The sequence below is a fragment of the Capra hircus genome, unplaced genomic scaffold (assembly GCF_001704415.2).
Source record: "Capra hircus breed San Clemente unplaced genomic scaffold, ASM170441v1, whole genome shotgun sequence".
Lineage (NCBI taxonomy): Eukaryota > Metazoa > Chordata > Mammalia > Artiodactyla > Bovidae > Capra > Capra hircus.
Genome location: NW_017189747.1, coordinates 1 through 17,653, shown reverse-complemented (window position 1 = coordinate 17,653; position 17,653 = coordinate 1). Strand labels below are relative to the sequence as shown.

The 17,653-nt window shown below is 41.9% G+C and overlaps 1 pseudogene; it reads left to right on the top strand.

The window, feature by feature from the left end:
* The first annotated feature begins 15,167 nt into the window (after positions 1 to 15,167).
* LOC108634657 lies at positions 15,168 to 16,190 on the top strand (annotated as a pseudogene).
* Positions 16,191 to 17,653: the final 1,463 nt, after the last annotated feature.

Here is a 17,653-nt window from a genome sequence, read left to right as displayed (position 1 = left end):
TTATTTAGTAGACAACAAAACAATTTGTGAGGAATCGACAGGACAAATCAACTTAGGCCTTAGGTACTCAACTAGTAAGGAATCTAAACAGAATCTGTACCCAGGGTAGTAAACTAAAGACTTAACAAGGTTTGTGTATACAGGCTTCTCTGCTTGAACTGCCTATTTCTGGTTAGAAGGGTTTCCCTCTGCCTCCAGATGCAGGCAGTACATCCTTCATATGAGATGTATTTCCTGCTCTCAGGGCGGCAGAATGTCCCTCCTCTGTTGGCTGTTTAAGTAACTTGAATTCAAAATAATCAACACGACACTGTGGTATATTTGAGGGCAGAGTGTCCTAAGCCTTGACAGGTCCCTCTTCTGAAACTTGCCTGCAAGTCTCACATGATAAAAGCTGATCTGGTCACTCTGGAGAGAGAGAATGGACTAGTGGAGTCCTCCATTTCATGGCAGCAGTTGCATAATTCTGAGAACAGGTCAGTTCATTTAAAGAGTGGTATCGCATTTCAATAGGTGGTGATGCAAGTGCACTCCCAATGCTAGGTTTAGAGTACAAGCAGTATCAGGTAGTTATTAATAAGAGACATTTCTATAGAAACCAAAGAAAAGCAGATGTTAATGTTTGGAGCTGGTTATAAACCAGTTTCTGAGCCCAGGGTGTAGTCAGTCAAGATTTCTAGGTGTCAGGATCGAAGCAACTATTGCAGTTTGAAATGTCTCTATCACAGTTAGTAATATCTCTGGGTGATCAGGTTCACTTTCTAAGTGGCTCGTACAGCAACAGGCATGAAGTCTATTTGAACGTGAGCTGTCATAACAATTTCTCTGATCTTTGCATCAAGTCATCTAGCTTCACGTTGCAGGACTTCAGGAAAATAGCAATGTTAGTTCTCAGTGATTCAAGTCAAAAGAATGGGAGAGTGAGCGGATCAAGATGACAGAGGTGTATTGCTCGAAGCTGCACTGTCTCCCCACAGACACATCAAAGGATGGGAGAAATTGGGATTTTTAGTAAGAAATTTGTAGCTAGATACAGGTGGACACTAGAAAAATTCAGGATCCAACCCAGCTCGCAGGTAAATAATAATACTTCAAGGAAACGTAATACCACTAGAACTTAATACCCACACATGTATAGTACACTTTCTATTGAACCAGTTTTTTTCTATCATCTCCCTCATTTCTACTGAAGACAGGAAAACTAAGACCCAATTTGTTTGCAAAGGAAGTCTACATTCAATTAACTTGGCCCGATTATTTATCTAAGTACAGTAAGAATAATGATTTGCCATATAGGTGCTTTTAAATCCACTTTGCTGGAACAGTTCATAAGGAGCCTCCAGAAGGAAGTTTTAACAGCCTGTTGAAGTTAGGAAGCCACAGCAAAGACTTGTTGTCAAACCTAGAGATCTGGATGAATTCCTCGCTTCCTGAAGTCTCCAAAACATCTGAAAGTTCCTGTGCCTCCCAGAAGTGATTTTCCTTACTCACCTGGTAAGGCTGATGAGAATTCTGTCAGCAAGGTCCCAGGCTGTTTTTCCAAAAGTTTTTTATCGCTCTATGGAAAAGGTAAGAGAGTTCCAGAAAAACATCTATTTCTGCTTTATTGACTATCCCAAAGCCTTTGACTGTTTGGATCATAATAAACTGGAAAATTCTGAAAGAGATGGGAATACCAGACCACCTGATCTGCCTGTTGAGAAACCTATATGCAGGTCAGGAAGCAATAGTTAGAACTGGTCATGGAACAACAGAGTGGTTCCAAATAGGAAAAGAAGTACATCAAGGCTGTATATTGTCACCCTGCTCATTTAACTTATATGCAGAGTACATCATGAGAAATGCTGGGCTGGAAGAAGCACAAAATGGAATCAAGGTTGCCGGGAGAAATATCAATAACCTAAGATATGCAGATGATGCCACCCTTAATGGCAGAAAGTGAAGAGTAGCTAAAAAGCTTCTTGATGAAGCTTCTTGATGAAAGTGAAAGAGGAGAGTGAAAAAGCTGGTTTAAAGCTCAACATTCACAAAACTAAGATCATGGCACCTGGTCCCATCACTTCATTGGAAATAGATGGGGAAATAGTGGAAACAGTGTTAGACTTTATTTTTGGGGGCTCCAAAATCACTGCAGATGGTGATTGCAGCCATGCAATTAAAAGATGCTTACTCCCTGGAAGGAAAGTTATGACCAACCTAGATAGCATATTCAAAACCAGAGATATTACTTTGCCAAGAAAGGTCCGTCTAGTCAAGGCTATCGTTTTTCCAGTGGTCATGTATGGATGTGTGAGTTGGAATGTGAAGAAAGCTGAGTGCCGAAGAATTGATGCTTTTGAACTGTGGTGTTGGAGAAGACTCTTGAGAGTGCCTTGGACTGCAAGGAGATCCAACCAGTCCATTCTAAAGGAGATCCTTCCTGGGTGTTCTTGGAAGGAATGATGCTAAAGCTGAAACTCCAATACTTTGGCCACCTCATGCGAAGAGTTGACTCATTGGAAAAGACTCTGTGCTGGGAGGGATTGAGGGCAGGAGAAGGGGACGACAGAGGATGAGTTGGCTGGATAGCATCACCGACTAGATGGACCTGAGTTTCAGTGAACTCTGGGAGGTGATGATGGACAGGGAGGCCTGGCGTGCTGCAATTGATGTGGTCGCAGAGTTGGACACAACTGAGGACTTAACTGAACTGAACTGATGGTTAACCTTAGTTTCCTCAAGTTATCTGGTGTTGTCCAAGTCTACCTGTGTCTGTCAAATATGACATTCCAATCAAAGTCTTGGTAGTGTAATCAATGCTTCCACTTGTCCCGCTGCTTCCACTTGTCCCACTATAAGAACAGATTCTTACTGAACTTTTGAAAAATAACTATTTTCCTAAGAAAATGAGAACACTGAGAGTTTCTAATTTCTGGAGTGATATTGTACGGAGAGAAAAATTAATGTTTCAATTCTAATGACAAAGGTACAATTTATCAAATTGCTGTTTAAAAAATTTCCTTATATCTAGAAAATGAAAGATTTTAAAGACAGTAATCTTTCAAAAATCAGGAAAATTATCATATTTTTAATTCATTAAGCTCCAAGTTCCTAATTCTTATCATTGCTAGAGTGCATTTTTGTTGTTTCTGTCAATCCTCCCTGATGTTTGTGGGTCATAGGGACAATGATAATTTCAAGAAGCCTGCAAGATTTTGGTTAAAGCTTATATAATTTGCCCAGGGAAATGTATGCCTGGATCACACTCGATGAACCAAGCAGAGAACACATTTTCTCACACTTTCTTTGCCACTGTAAGGGAATCAGCCTTGCAGCAAGGGAAGGCTTCAACTCATCCAGAAAATATAGGAATGACAAGAATATTTTGATGACTCATCTCTTCTGTTCAGTCTCTCTGTAGTGTCTGACTCTTTGCAACCCCATGGACTGCAGCATGCCAGGCTTCCCTGTCCATCACCAATTCCCAGAGCATGCCCAAACTCATGTCCATTGAGTAGGTGATGCTGTCCAACCAGTTCATCCTCTGCCCTTCCCTTCTCTTCCTGCCTTCAATCTTTCCCAGCATGGGGTCTTTTCCAATGAGTCAGTTCTTCACATCAGGTCGCCAAAGTACTGGAGCTTAAGCTTCAGCATCAGTCCTTCCAATGCATATTCAGGACTGATATCCTTTAGAATTGACTGGTTAGATCTCCCTGCACTCCAAGGGACTCTCACGAATCTTGCCCAGGAGGAACAAGATGGCAAGAGGAGTTGGTGGTCGTGGAATACATCTTTATCCATGGATACCTCAGGAATACACCTTCAGACACAGAAGTGCATGCAGAATACCAGCTGAGAGTGGACAGGAGTACATGACCAGCAGAAAATATATAGACCCACGCAAAACTCGAGGTCAAGCCCTGAGCCTTTAGAGTGGGTCCACTGGCTCCAAGATCCTAGACTACCAGAGAACTAACCCTAGGATATCAAATAGTGAGAACTGACCTAAAGCAAACCACTGGAATACAAGACCCAGCATCACCAAACCACTGATAGCCCCTGTGCAGGACGCCTCATCTAAATCACAAAGAAAAGGAAAATACAAACCCAACCATCAGCAAACAGAATTACCACCTTAATCAGCCTTTTCCATCAGAGGAAAAAACAAACAAACAAACAAACACTCAGCACAAATCTCACCCTATTAGAATTTACACAAACCGCTGGACCAATCTTAGCAGAAACAAAAAAGGAAGAAAGAATTCAACCTTGAAGCCTGGGGAAAGGAGACCTCAAACACGATAACTAAAATAATAATAATAATAATGAAAAAGGAAGAGAAATACTACAGAAATGAACGAACAAGCCAAAAACACAGAAGTCCAAATAAATGAAGAGGAAAGAGGCAAACTACCTGAAAGTAAATTCATTGCTAAAGGGAATTCAGTGATACCGATACTTTGGAAAGTGTCTGGCAAATTCTTTTAAGCTAAATATAGTCTTATCATATGATCCAGCAAATGAACGATAAGGTATTTACTCAAAAGAGTCAAAACCATAAGCCCATCCAAAAACCTTCAACCAAATTTTAATAGCAGAATAAGTCATAGCTGCCAAAAACCGAAATCACCAAAGATAACCTTCAGTAGATGAGTGGGGAAACGAATTATGGTAAGCTTCATGGAATGCTATTCAGTCCTGGAAGAAAACATTTCAAACCATAAAAAGATATAGAGACAATAAAAAGCCTACATACTGCATGATTCCATCAATGTTACATTTTGGAAAAAGCAAATCGTTAGAAAGAGTAAAACGTTCAGTAGTTGTCATGGGTTCCAAGTGATGTTTTGAGGGATGGACAGATGGAGCATGGGAGATCGATAGGGCATTCACACTCCTCTGCATGACACCGTGTTGGCTGAGTTGATAATATCATGCATCTGTCAAACACTAAAGAACTGTAAAACACAAAAGTAAAATGTATTGTAAACAATGGACAATAGTAAATGAAACATATTGACATTAGTGGGTCAGTTGTAAAAACTGAACTTGTATCCACTGAACCACTACAAGATGTTAATGATAGAAGATACCAAGTGGAGGAAGAGAGTGGCTGTATGAGACCTCTCTATACTATCTGCTGAATTTTCTCCAATCCTAAATCTGTTCTTTTAAAAAAGAAATACAGAGGGGCAACAAACACATAAACAGTTGAAAAGAGGAGCTACATCGCTCATCATGAAAGAAATGCAGATCAAAATTACAATGAGGTGTCGCCTCATACAGGTCAGAATGGTCATCATCAAAATTTGTACAAGCATCAAATACTGGGGAGAGTTTAGAGAAAACGGGGGAAGGGAAATTGATATAGCCACTATGGAGAACACTAGGGAGGTTCCTTTTAAAAACTAGGATTAAAACTACCTATGATCCAGCAATAGAAATACTGGGCATATACACTGAGAAAAGAAGAATTGAAAAGACACCTGTATCCAATGTTCATTGCAGCACTACTTCCAACAGACAGGGCATGGAAGCAAAGTAGACTTCAACTGACAGATGACTGGATAGTGAAGTTGTGGTAGCCACATACAATGGAATATTAGCCATAAAAAGGAGCAAATTTAAGTCACCTGTAGTGAGGTGGATGCACCTAGAGCCTGTTTACAGAGCGAAGAAAGTTAGAAAAGTAACGTACATTAACGCATATACATGGAAAGTAGGAACGGTACTCACGAGCCTATCTGAAGGGCGGGAATAGTGACATGGATGTGGAGAATGGACCTGTGGACACAGCAAGAGAAGGCGTGGGTAGGACGAACTGAGAGCGTGGCACTGAAATATAGAGTCCCATGTGTACAAAAGATAGCTGGCGGGAAACTGCTATATAATACAGGGAGCTCAGCATAGTGCTGTGTGCCAGCCTAGAGGGGTGAGATGAGGGTGTGGGGGGGAAGTCTCATCAGGGAGGAGGAATATGTATTCATAGCACTGATTCATCCTGTTGTATAGCAGAAACAACACAACATTATAAAGCAAGTATCTGTCGATTAAAACAATCTTTTAAAAGTCTACTAATTTAAAACTAGAAAAAATATCATAAGAACACAAAGCCAGTACAGAGTTACATGCACCAATGCAAAATGAATAAAAGTCAGCAATAATGAAAAGCAAACTATCACGGTAAGAATTTGATTCTCGAATTAAAATTCTTAGGAAACAGGCACAGAAAATATTGACACATATAACTACCTTCAGAAAGCTGGCATAAAAATGATCAACACAGCAAAATCAAGACACTGGTCTGGAAGAATCAACAATACTCAGACCATGTAATAGAAAACACACCATAAACAAAAGCAACAATATGGAAACGTAGCTACAAAGAAACCTTAGAAAAATGTATGCAGTCTACACCAAGGCAACAAGAAGAATTTCCTGAGCCCTTAGGAAAAAGAAATCTCAAACAGAATAGTATGTTATGTGTATTCATGAGGACACATTTTAAGACTGTCGATTTTCCTTATATAAGGAAACTACTAACAAATGCAAGAACACAAAACGAGTTTAGGTACAACTCATTTTTTAAAAAATATGTATCCTTTTTCCTTTATCCATAGCAGAAATATCTAGTGAAAGTTGATTTAAATTAGATTAAGGAGATGAGGGAGGAGTTTAGTATTTTCAAATGTTAATTACTTTTCATAAGGTTTATTGTGCTTCAGAATACAAATGGATTAATCATATAAATCACATGGTTTGTTCTTTTTGAAAGCCACAGGTTTGGTATATGTAAAACACATTGAACGTATTGAATATGTTGTTCACCGTCTACACAAGGTGAGATGACACTGGAACAGAATTTTCTCAAAGAGTAGTTAAGCTGCTAGATCGTGCAGGTTAGTAGGGGTCGAGCAAACCAAGTTTAGATCTCTATTTTCTTCCTGATTTAAACTAGTAACTTCTGCATATTATCTATTTCATTTTTATCGAATATTTTTAGTTCTAGCAGATTCCTTTTCTACAGAATATTGGTTTGGTAATGATATTCCAGTTTTATTTATTGCTGTTTTAGGATTTTAAAGTTACAGTTTTGGTAGATGTAAAAGAAATTCATGAACCATCTGTATGTCTTTATGATCTGGAAGTAGGTAATATGTTGCTGAAAGAGAGATTTTCATGGTAATGTGAAATGCGACCACAGAAAATATTGAGAAACCAAAAAACAATTAAGCAAACATAAAGGAAAAAGCTTTTAATTTGTAGATTGCCTTATTTCCTCTAACCCTTTTTTTTGGTAAAAATAAAATATCCTTTGCCTTAATTTAGCTCATTTAAGAGTATTTATTTCTTTTGTCCCAGTGCACTGCATAGTCTCTGCTCTCTACTGGATAAAAATAACCTCAGATAGGAAGGTGGTATTTTGGAGGTGCATAATAATCATAACTTGCATTAAATTAAAGACCAGTGTTTCTCAATCAGTATGACTCTGCTTTATATGTAGTACATGTATTCCAGCATTCATGCAGGATAGGATTTAGCAGACTCCATTTATAGATGGATAACTTGCAATTGTCTCAACTTCACAAGACTGGTAAAGTGACCTTTATCAGACAAGTCCTCTGATGTGCACTAGTTCAGAGTCCTTCCCTTTCTTTGCAAGAGCAAGAACTGAGGAAATCTCTTTTCACCAGTGACATATTTGGTACTGTGCTAGGATTGCTGCCATCAATCCTCAGGGGCCTTGACCTGAGGTCAGATATTGGGTGGAACAGATCCTTTGGTAGCCTTGGTGACCTCAGGGGCCTTGCCCAAACAGCTGGCTGAAGACTCTTGACTTTCACCCTATCTCTCCCATGAACACTTGCTTGCTGTCACTCTCTGCTTTGTTCTCTTTCCATGACCCACAGGGCAAGATCTGGGTCAGCTCACTGTGTCATGGCTCCCCTCAGTTAAGAGCTGCAAGGAGGAGGCCCAAGGCTGTGCATCCCCAAAGAACGCTTGGGTGGCAGTTGACACTGTCCTTAGGCCTGGTAGACACAGAATTTCCAATGGTGAAGGTGCCCATTGAGGCCAAGACTTTTCTCCTCTCATCTTTGTCATTTCTTCTATGGCCCTATCCATTCTGATGTGAGAAGTTTAACTGAGAAAACTGCATGACATTCAAATTAAGACCAAATAAATAATCAGGGACTTGACTGGGTGAGTTTCTTCTCTGTAAGTTCTCGAGTCCAATTCCCTCCCTACACGTTCTTAATCCGAGTGTGTTTCCAGGACCAGAACTGCATCAGGGGCCAAAACTGGGGGACTCTGCATCCTTCTCTAGATTTTTAGGCATACCTCACTGCACCACGACCTTACACTGTGGGCGATCCCCTCCCTTCTGTGGATCTCAAGCAGACGTTACCTATAAAAAGGGCAATGTGTCATGGAACTGCAAGCTGAGGCTAGGAACAGAGAACTGCAAAAACTATTGGCATGAACAACTCTGTCCAAACGTCTGCATTAAGAACCTTGACTGACCTCTAGCATGGTTTCTAGCAGCAACCTAAGGCCACATTCTAGGACAACTTGGTTACCCCGGAGTTCCTGTTTAGAAAAATTCAAGGCTACCAAAGGATCTGTTCCACCCAATATCTGACATAGGCCCCTCATCTTCCTTTACTGACAGTGTCTATTTAAAACAAAGACCAAAAAAAAAATAAAAAACCCTCACAATTACAAGAAAAGTGTGACAAATAAACTATAAATTGATAACAAAAAGAGAGCAGGAAAGTTAAAGATTATTCACAGAGTAAACAATAAACATCTAAATAACACATGGGCCAAAGGAAAATCTAATGAAAAATTTTAAAATATTTTTACAAATGAAAACAAAATTACAACCTATCAGAAGTTATGTGATACAGCAAAATCAGTAAAGAGGTCTACACAACATTCAGTGCCTATAACAAAAAAAACCCTACAATTAATAACTTAAGCTTCTATATTAGTAAACTTGTAAAGGAAAAGAAAAAGCAGAGGAAGAATAAATCAAAGCAGAAACAAATGACACTGAAAAAAGGAAGGTAATGCAGAAAAAGAACAAAATCCAAAGAAGTTTCTTTAAAGATACAAAATAAAAAGAAGATAAAATTCTCCCCAGACTAAACAAGAACAAAGGGAGGAAACACAAATTAAATTACTAATAGTAGAAATGAAGGAAGGTCCAACACTACTGATTCCATGGACATTAAAAGGATAATGAGTGAATATTTTAAATAATTCTGTGCCTACAAAAATGAAAGGTTCAGTTGAGAAACTGCTTGAAGGGATAACTTAGCACCACTTTCACAAAGAAAAATAGATACTCTCTGTATCTATTAAAGAAATTTAATCTTTAACTAATAAGCTTCCAATAAAGACAGTAACAGACCCAGAGGTTTCCACTGATGAATTCTAACAAAAATTAAAGGAAAAAATGATAACAATTCTCTACAATCTCTCCCAGAAAATATAAGCAAAAGGAACACCTCCTAATTCCTTTCTGTGAGGTGAGTATTACACTCGAATATCAAAATCAGATGAAGAAATTAAGAGAAAAAAATTGCACACAAATACCTCTCATGAACATAGAAGTAAAATCCCCAACAAAATATAAGAAAAGAAACCTAACAATCCATAGAAGAAACTACATACTGTATCTAAGTAGGATGCGTTTCAGAGGTGTAAATTTGAAAATCAGTAATCATAAATCATAATAACAATAGTCTAAGGAAGATAATCACAAGATCAGATCAACAGGTGAAGGAAAAAAATCATCTGATAAAATCCAACAACCATTCATCATCAAAATTCTCAGCAAACTAGATACAGACAGGCATTTCCTCAGCTTCATATACAACATCTGAAAAGAAATGCAGGTAAAACATCATACTTCAGAGTGAGAAGACAGATGCTATCACACTAAGGTGAGGAACAAGGCGAGGATATCCCTTCTCACCATGCCTATTCAACACTTTACTGAAAGGCCTAGCCAATGCAATGAGATAAGAGAAGGAAGCAAAAGATACAGATATGTGGAAGAGAAAAATGGAATTACAATCATCAACAACAAGAAAACACCTGGCATTAATAAGCCAGGAGTATAAGTTAATAAGGTTATTATCAATATATAACTTTTTTTAAAATTTTATTTTTATTTATTTATTTATGTTTTAATACTTTAAAATTTTATTTTTACTTTATTTTACTTTACAATACTGTATTGGTTTTGCCATACATTGACATGAATCCACCACGGGTGTACATGTGATCCCAAACATGAACCCCCCCCACCTCCCTCCCCACAACATCCCTTTGGGTCATCCCCATGCACCAGCCCCAAGCATGCTGTATTCTGCATTGGATATAGACTGGTGATTCGATTCTTACATGATAGTATACATGTTTCAATGCCATTCTCCCAAATCATCCCACCCTCTCCCTCTCTGAGTCCAAAAGTCCGCTATACACATCTGTCTTTTTTGCTGTCTTGCATAGAGGGTCATCATTGCCATCTTTCTGAATTCCATATATATGTGTTAGTATACTGTATTGGTGTTTTTCTTTCTGGCTTACTTCACTCTGTAAATCAGCTCCAGTTTATAAGGTTAATACATAAGAGTCAATTCTTTTCCAATAAAGAGATGAAACTCGCAATTAAAAACTTAACACCATTTACATTACCACCAAAATATATTAGAAATAATTCTTTAAAAATTATGTATAAGATTTACATGAGAAAAACTCATAAACTGCACTGAAAAAAATTAAAGAAGATCTAAATAAATAGAAATGCCATGTTGTTAGATAGAAAGATGCTATATTGTTGAGATGTCACTTATTTCCAACTTAGCCTAGATACTTAATGCAATTCTGTTCAAAATTCCAGCAAGTTAGCTTGTAGATAGCAGCCAACAATTTAAATTTTATGTCAAAAATGAAATGATCCATAATACCCACTGAAGTCAATATTAAAGACCAAAGCCAGACAATTGATATTACTGGATTTCAAAATTTCCTTTAAGCTACAATACTCAAGACTGTATGCTATTAACAGAATAATAGACAGATCAATGGCACAGAACAGAAAATCTAGAAACAGACACCCTGAACACTCAACTGACCTTTAACAAAGGTGCAAAGGCAATTCAATGGAAAAGGACAGTCTTTTAAACTTACAGTCCTGGGATAACTAGACATCCATATCTAAGAAAAATGAATCCACATACTAACTCTAAAGCTTTCTAAATAATTAACTGAAAAGGAATCACAGACCTAAATGAAAAACTCACATTTAAAAAAAAATTGCAGGGACATCCCTGGCAGTCCAGTGTTTAAGACTCAACAATTCCACTGTAGGGGGAAGAGGTTCGATTGCTGGACAGGGACTAGGATTTCACATGCCATATGGAATAGGCAAAAAAATCTAGAAGATAACACGGGGGCAAAACTTGAGTTTGGTAATGAGATTTTAGGCACAACACCAAAAGCACAGTCCATGAAAGAAAATAATAAGCAGAACCTTGTTAATATTAAAAACTTCTATCTACAAAATGCACTATTAGGCGAATGAGAAAGAAAGGCCACAAAAGGGTAGTTACAAATCTATTTGCAGGGCAAGAATGGAGACACAGACCTAGAGAACGGGCGTGTGGACACATCGGGGGAAGCAGAGAGTGAGACGAATAGAGAGAGTGGCATGGGCAAATATGCACTACCATGTGGACAACAGGCATGTGGGGGACGTTGCTGGGGGACACAAGGATCAGCTCTGTGACGACCTCCAGGGGTGAGGTCGGGGTGGGAGGGAGGTTCATGAGGGAGGGGATATATGTATACTGATCGCTGTTCATACAAGAGAAGCTGACACACCATTTAATTATCTTCTAATTTAAACAATTGTTAAAAAATCTATGAATTTAAAAACTACAAAAAAAATCTAGGGAAGTACACATAGCCACTAGAGTTACATACAACAATGCCAAATGAATAAAAGTCAGAAATAATGAAAAGCAAAAGATCATAGTAACAATTTGATTCTCAAATTAAAATTCTTAGAAAACAGGACAGGAAATATTCAAACATATAAGAGACTTCAAAAATCTGGAATAAAAAAGATCACAGCAGCAAAACCATCCAGTTGGTCTGGAAGAATCAACAATTACTTACACCAAGTAACAGAAAATACACCATAAACAATAGGAACCATAGAAAAAATTTACCTACAAAGAAACTTTAGAAAAAAGTATATAGTCTTCATGGAGGCAACAAGAAGAATTTCCTGAGAGTCTTAGGAAAAAGAAGGCTCAAACAGAATAGTATGTTATGTATATTCACGATGAACAGATATTGTAAGACTGTCAATTTTCTGTAACTCCTTTACAGAGTTAGTACCACATTCAGAGTAGCTGAGACCACAATGAAACATGGTCTGCTGATTTTTGTACCCTGAAGTAACCACGGAAATCTTATGGAAAGAATGAAAAAAACTATTAACAAAAGTGAAAACATAAAAGTAGATAATTCCTGATGGACAGTCAGTCTCCACTGAACTTGACCCTATGTGTAAAAGTAAATAATCCCTGATGGACTCCAGTGAACTTGACCCTATGTGTGCCCAGGTGCGGGAGTACTTAAGAGACTGGCACAGATGTGCAGCCTGCAAGGGAAGCAGACAACAGGATCAGCTGGAAGAGGCTTTAAACTTGAGCCCTGGATTCTTCCACTCTGCCCTGGCATCATGAATCTCTACTGCTTCACTGAAGGAATCTGAGGCAGCACTTCCGAGGGCCCATGCCAGGACCATGGGGCACCAAAGTTTGGTTTGGATGTGGCAGTACAGCCCAGATCATGAAATCACCAGCACAAAGTTTGCTGTGTGTGTGCTTAATCACTGAGTTGTGTCCAACTCTTTGCGAACCCATGGACTGTAGCCCACCAGGCTCCTCTGTCCAAGGGAATTCTCCAGGCAAGAATACTAGAGTGGGTTGCCATGCCTTCCTCCAGGGGGTCTTCCCAACCCCTGGATTGAACCTCGGTCTCCCGCACCACAGGCAGTTTCTTTACTGTCTGAGCCACCAGGGAATGCTAGTGGATAAGAACTGGCCCTTTGAAATGATCACCTTAATAGACTATCACCCAGGGACTAAAAGAGAAAAGTCAGTATCAGAGGAATTGTCCAAAACGACAGAACTTCATCTCAGAACTTTTGAGCAATGACCCTGCAGTCGACTGAAAGCCCACAGTGAGAACTGTCAGGCTAAGGAGCCCCTTCACTTACTCTTCTGGAATGGTATGAGCATGGCTGGGGACAGGGCTGGACTTATACCAGAAAGGGAAGGATTTCCACGCCCTGTCAGCAGTCATATTGAATGAAGTTTCTGAGTGAGATGTGAGGGGTTCCACACCTCAGAAGACAGTCTCCCATCCTTCCCTCTCAGCTCATCTTACCTGTAGCAGCCATGTCCAGGAAGCCTTGGGTAGAAATGGTGAGATGAGACGTATGTGCACTTCATACCAGGAGACTCGGGGGTTCACATCTTCAATATGAGGCCTTGTCCTTGGATCAGCAGATGGGACATAGCCCAGCATCTACAGGGGTAAGGCAAGGCATGGAGAACGACAGAGCATCGCTTACTCCAGAAGAGGGAGCTCAGAGAGCCCTCGCTGTTGGTCTCATGGGCTCCAGGACGGCGGTTAGGCGTGGGCTTCCCAATTCTTCCTGCTGTGGGTGCTGACGCAAGTGAGCGGCATGGAGTGAGCCAGCTGACAGTTCAGGACAGGGACGTCCCAGGACCCCTTAAGAGTCAAGGGAAAGTCTACGTGCCAATCCCGGGAGAAGCTCCCCCGGAACCCCGCCTGTCCAGGTCCCGCCCCTGCTGTCCTCCTGGAGCCCAGATGCGCAGGACAGGAAGTGACGTCCTCCTAAGCATGCTGGGAGAGCGACGCCATCCTTGACAGTGCTGCTATCTCTGAGAGCTGCCATTGACGGTGGCTAGAGGGAGCAGTGCCAAGTGTCATCGGGTGTCAAGATCGGACGTGACGTGAGTTACGAGTGCAGGGACACGTCTCTGCACCCCGAATCCCTTTTCCCTCTGAAAAGAGGGTCCTGCACAGCCTCCAGCCACCCTAGCCCTGCACTCAGACCAGAGGATCCAGCCTAGGTCTTAGGCCCCAAGACAATCCACTAACCACTAGGGGGTCGCGGGAAAGAATGCCTCACTCAGTCTCTGCTGGATCCCAGCTCTGCTCAGTAGAGGGAGAGCCATGAGCCCTGTGGAGTGAAGGATGGACCCTTGGGGGAATGAGGGTCTCCATACACCGGAACGGCAGCCATGTGTAAACCCCCACTCACCGCGATATGGCTGGGGATCATCCGGGCAGCTGCCAGACCGATCTAAAGACTGAGCAGCTCCCTCACTGCAAATTAGGACATGGAACACTCGGAGAAGAGGGGACTTGGGTCTGAGGGGCTGGCAGCTGGTCAGTAGAGTGAGGATGTCAGGGTTCGGGAAGAGTCAGGATGAGGACCATCCTCCATGACAAACGGGTGCCTCAGGACCCTCTGCTTTAGTCAGCACTTCCTCCCAGCCAAACATCGGGAAGGGGGGTGGTGGTCTGACAGGGGACTTGGAGCCTGGTTGTGAAGGGACAGCCACGGAACTGCAAATGAAGGTGATGGGACCCTTCACTGGGAGGCTGAATACACTCTCCTGTCCTCGTCTGGGGTGACAGGGAAGGAAGCAGCATCAATTTCAGACAGGAGAGGGAACGGGCTGAGTGTGGGATTGGGGGCATTGGATATGGGGGTGTCTCTCACCAATTTTCATCCTGACTCTGAATGTCAGCTGAGAGGACCTGCCTCTTCTGCCAGGCCCCACTGCCCCACCCCTTCTAATGCCCAGTCAGGGCTGTCTGCTGCACCTCATGGCTCACTCTCCCTTGCTACTCAGCGGTCTCAGGGGACAGGCTGATCAGGTGAACAGGAGCCCTGTGGGTCCTAGAGCACTGGCCTCAAGGACCCCTCAGAGGCGGCTTCCATTCAAGCCAGGGAGGACTCACATTGCTGAAGGTTCTCACAGCATGTCCTTGTCCCTCCTCCAGGTGCCCTCCTTGCCTGCTTTCCTGCCTGAAATCCCACCTCCAGTCCCTGACCTGCTGTCAGCATGCCTCGGAGGCACAAGAACAAGTCCCATGCCCGGGGGAAACACCACCAGGTCCGGGGGAACACTCAGGTGGCCCAGGCCAGTGCTGCTGCAGCCCCAAAGCAGGAGTGCCCCTCCTCCCCCTCTTCTGCCCCTCAGGGTTCTCTCCCGAGCTCCCCTGCTGCTGGCAATCGCCAGGAGCTTCAGGGAGCCATGGCCCCTAGCTCTCCTGATGCAGGGCCTTCCTGTGCAGGATCTGATGAAGGTGCCCAGGGGCCAGAGGAGGAAAGTGCAGGTGCCTCCCAGGCAGCCCCTGCCACTCAGAACACTCGCAAAGATCCTCTGGCCAGGAAGGCCAGGATACTGGTGGAGTTCCTGCTGGAGAAGTACACCAAGAAGGAGGCCATCACGCAGAAGGCCCTGATGAAAATCGTCAGCAGGAAGTACAGGCAGCACTTCCCTGAGATCCTTAGTACAGCCCTTGAGCTGGTCTTTGGCCTGGAGATGAAAGAAGTTGACCGTAGCAGGAACATCTACACCCTCATCAGCAAGCTCAACCTCGGGGGAAACGATTGTCCGAGTGGTGAGGGGCGGCTTCCGAAGTCTGGTCTCCTCATGGTGCTCCTGGGGGTCGTCTTCATGAATGGTAACCATGCCACTGAGGAGGAGATCTGGGAATTCCTCAGTATGTTGGGGATCTATGCTGGAAGGAGGCACTAGATCTTTGGGCAGCCCAGAAGGCTCATCACCAAAGATCTGGTGCAGAAGGAGTACCTGAACTACCGCCAGGTGCCCAATAGTGATCCTCCGTGCTATGAGTTCCTGTGGGGCCCGAGAGCTTGTGCTGACACCAGTAAGATGAAGGTACTGGAGGTTCTAGCCAAGTTCCATGGTAGGCTGCCTAGTTCCTTCTCAGACCTCTGTGCCAAGGCTCTGAGAGATCAGGCGGAGAGAGCAGGGCTGAGAGGTGCAGCCAGGGCTCCACCCATGGCTGAGGCTAGTGCCCCTTCCAGGGCCAAGTCCCGCAGCTCCTCCCACATCTAGGGAGGGGGCAGGGCACTTTGTTCCCTTTGTGTTGGAAGAGAGCAGTCAGGGTCCTAAATACTGCAGAGTAGTAGGGGTGGAGGGAACAAAACCCATATCTTCTTACAGTTTAAAATGGTAAGCAAGTTTAGATCTAGTTTGTTTAACAAAATATACATCTGTTTTCTTGTATCCATATGAGAAATACCTAATGAACGATCATTTAAATTAGAGAGGTAAAGTGGTGAAAGAGGTGTTTAGTATTTTCAAATGTTCTTACTTTGGATAAGGTTTATTGTGCTTCAGAATTCAAATGTATGAATTATATAAGTCGTAGCTTCTAGCTGTTCTAATGTTTTAAAAGTTTGGGTATTTGCAACACACACTGAAAGTACTGAATATATTGTTCACAATGCAAACAAGATAACATGACATTAGAAGAGAATGTTTCTTCAAGAGCAGTCAAGCTTCTAAATAGTGCGTGGTAGTAGGGGGTAGATCACATTTATTTCGATCATATTTCTCTCTGTGTTTCACGCGAGTAACTTCTACATATTATTTGTTTCTTTTTTTTTTCAAATTTTTTTACTTCTAAGAGGTTCTTTTTCTTCAGAGTATTAATTTGGTAATGGTACTGCTGTTATATTCACTGCTGTTTTAAAAGTTTTAAAGGTACAGTTTTGGTAGACATAAAAGAAATTCAAGAACCATCTGTATTGTCTTTCTGACCTGCAAGTAGGTAACATAGCACTGCAAGAGTGATTTTCATGCTACTGTGAAAGCAGACCAGAGAAACTATTGAGATACAAAAAGAAAATGGAGAAAAGAGTAGAGTAAAAAGTCTGCTGCTGCTGCTGAGTAGCTTCAGTCATGTCCGAATCTGTGTGACCCCAGAGATGGCATCCCACCAGGCTCCCCCGTCCGTGGGATTCTCCAGGCAAGAACACTGCAGTGGGTTGCCATTTCCTTCTCCAATGCATGAAAGTGAAAAGAGAAAGTGAAGTCACTCAGTTGATGGACTGCAGCCCACCAGGGTCCTCCGTCCATGGGATTTTCCACGCAAGAGTACTGGAGTGGGGTGCCATTGCCTTCTTTAACTTGTGGTGTACCTTATTTCTATTAAACTCCCTTTTAGTAAAAATAAAAAATACTCTGACTTATTTAGCTCATTTAAGAATATTTGTTTCTTTTCTCCTAATTGACTGCATATTCTCTGCTCTCTCCTGGATTAAAAATAAACTCAGATGGGAAGGTCGTATTTGAGGGGTTTATAGTAATCATACCCTCCACTTATTACAAACCAATACTTCTTCATCAGTATGCCACTGCTTTATATGTAGTACATGCGCATTCATATCAGGATCGGAATTTAGCAAGACAGTCCCTTTCTGGATGGAATCAACTTGCCGCAATTCTAAAGTTCACAAACTGATGAAAGTGGACCGTTCCTCGGGAGCTAGTCCGCCGGCCCGATCTGGAATTAG